This window comes from Sorex fumeus, unplaced genomic scaffold, assembly GCF_029834395.1.
Source record: "Sorex fumeus unplaced genomic scaffold, SorFum_2.1 ptg000006l, whole genome shotgun sequence".
Taxonomy (NCBI): Eukaryota; Metazoa; Chordata; class Mammalia; order Eulipotyphla; family Soricidae; genus Sorex; species Sorex fumeus.
In genome coordinates, this window is record NW_026606063.1 from 68905593 (window position 1) to 68908345 (window position 2753).

The following is a 2753-nucleotide window of genomic DNA, read 5'->3' on the forward strand; positions in this document are numbered from 1 at the left end:
TGTCCTTAATGTTCCTGTTAGCTTACCTGTTGGGAACCACAGTGGGGAAGTGACTTTGCTTTGAATAAATGGCTTCCTGTGAGGTGACTGGGACTTCCTGGGACCCCTAAAGCTTGCACAATCCTTGAGCGTATGTTAGTTGCTCTTGCTGTGTGTCTCTTGGTCTCATTCTTGTCAAGACACCCGATGGACAAAGGTTGAAGTGTCAGTCAGATTGACTTTAGAGCTATAAATTTCCACATAATCTGGTTTGATGACAAACGTTAAATTGTGTGTTCCACACACTTTTGAAGAGTCTCTCTGGATCTCCCTGGAACTAAGGAACTAAGGGACCACCAGCACCTGAAACCAAATAAGTTGCTGCATGACACCACTAGAGGGCAGACGGACCCAATAAATGACAAAAGGGGAACGCTGTATCTAAGGAAAATTGAGTAACAGGTCTATTGTGAACTATTTTATGCAAATAAAATATATAAAAAATTAAAATTAGATAAAAAATTTAAAAAGACAGTGTACCTGGATACACCAGCCATGATCCAGTGACTCATGAATAAATCTTGAAAGAGTTAAAAAAAAGTTGCAGAGATTCTTCAGGACCGGACCATGCATAGGCTGAGTCATAAGGGGCACCCAGGAGGAGCGTGGGTGAAGCACAAGCAGTCAAAAAACCTCCACATTTCACAATCACTGTCATGCACCTGGCCAGAGTCCATTCCTCATCAACAAGCCTCAAAAAACTGAAAAACTCAGGTTTGAAGGTTTTCTGACCGAAATCTCCAGGCTGTCAGAAGGTTGGGATGGACTCCCTGCCCCCACCTCCCTATATTTTGGAAGTCCCAGTCGTCACAAACATGACCCAAAGCTGCTACCTAGTTAAATATTTAACTGTAGCTGTATCATTCCATTACACATTTTTGATACTAGGAGCAACATTTAAAACTCTACAATGCTGATAAGTGAGGAATAGCACACCACAGTGGATGTGATGTAATGTAGAAAACAACCAATCTCAATTAACAAAATGTAAAAGCAAAGGCTATACTGTCACAACATCATAGTAATCTCTTGTACAAGGGCTTAATGACTGCATGGTGAGATACAAAAATCTTCACTAAACTTCCTCTAAGGAAATATTTTTGGTCATTCTTTCAGCAAGTTATTTACCACAAGCAATATAAAGTGAATTATTGTGTGCATTCTATGGGGTCAGGCTGAAAGGATGCTTAAATAATTGGAAATAATGGTGGTGGGATGGTGCAGTGCTGGTGGGAATGATGTTGGAATGCCGAACATCTAGAAATAATCATGAACAACTTGGCAAACTACAGCGTTTACAGAAAGTGTAAATTTCATCTGAATGAAATAATTTCCAGGTATTAATGTAGGGATGATCCGGTTTGCTTGTCCAGTAGATGTTCAGTGCTAACACTATGTGGCCCCTTCCAACCTCCCTTTTGCATCCAGGAGAGAGTCCCTGTCACATTCAGGGACACACAGAGTGTGAGGAGCATCTCATCCTGAGATAAGAACAAGTCAGTGAGGAGAGAAAGTACAATATTTGCGGTTTATTCCTCAATTCACCGAGGTGAATCCTGGCACCACAAATTTCTAGAGTATGTATGGGGCATTCCTAGGAGTCTCTGAGTACCACATGGCTGATTTTAGTAGGCACAGGCATGGAGGCGTGCCCTGGTGGTCTCCAACACCATAATCCCCCAAAAGCTGCAAATCACCAATTCTTATACTGAAGTGGTTGGCTCATTTGTCCAAGAATTTATTAGAAGGACAAGACGCACATGCAGCATTGGGGAGTAGCTACTGCACCACACCCAGACACACAAATCAAATAATCAGAAGAAATTATAACTTTTTCCCTGACTAGAGTTTGCTTATAGCTTCTCCTGGTGCTCTTCCATGGATGGAACAGTGACTGCAGACACAAGACTCTCTCTCCGTCACCAGAAACTTGCCCCTGGTGACAGATAACCCACTTGGTGCACTACCTCCTCCCCAGCAGCTCGTGTTCTGGGGCCTCTGTGGACTTGGCGTCTCTGATAGTGCATAACAGGGGAACATGTCTGAAATATGACTCTCTCTTCTCCTCTGATTCTAAATATGCGACCTGATTCTAAACATGTGACCTGATTCTAAATATCCTCTGATTCTAAATATCCTCTGATTCTAAATATCCTCTGATTCTAAATATCCTGATTCTAAATATGCGACCAATTTAGGTCCAGATGTCCCGCCCCGGTTCAGCGGCACTGGATCTGGGACAGATTTCACTATCGCCATCAGCAGCCTGAAGTCTGAAGATGCTGCCATTTATCACTGTCAACAGTCTAGTAATTTACCTCCCACAGTGATACAGGCCAGAAAATAAACCCTCAGAGATCAGCTGTGTGAGGCTGGGCTGCCCCAGAGGCTCCTCCTGGCGCCTCCACTGCTGAGAGTGTGTCAGAATGTCTTGGAAAGCATGGTTTCTAGGCCATCTAGAGTGCCTATGCCAGCACATATGAATTCTGAATGACACTGTTCATCATTGCACAGCCTGGACAGTTCTGGTGCATGTCGAATGAACATGTTTAAACTCTATTATTCTCAATCTCATCACAGTAGCAGAGACATGACAACAGATCTGCTGATTAAATTTACAGAGATTATTTTCCTGAAGTAAGTAGGTGACAGCCATACAGAGTTCATATGTGCTGTCCTGGGCACTGTAGAAAGTCTAGAAACCATGCTTTATT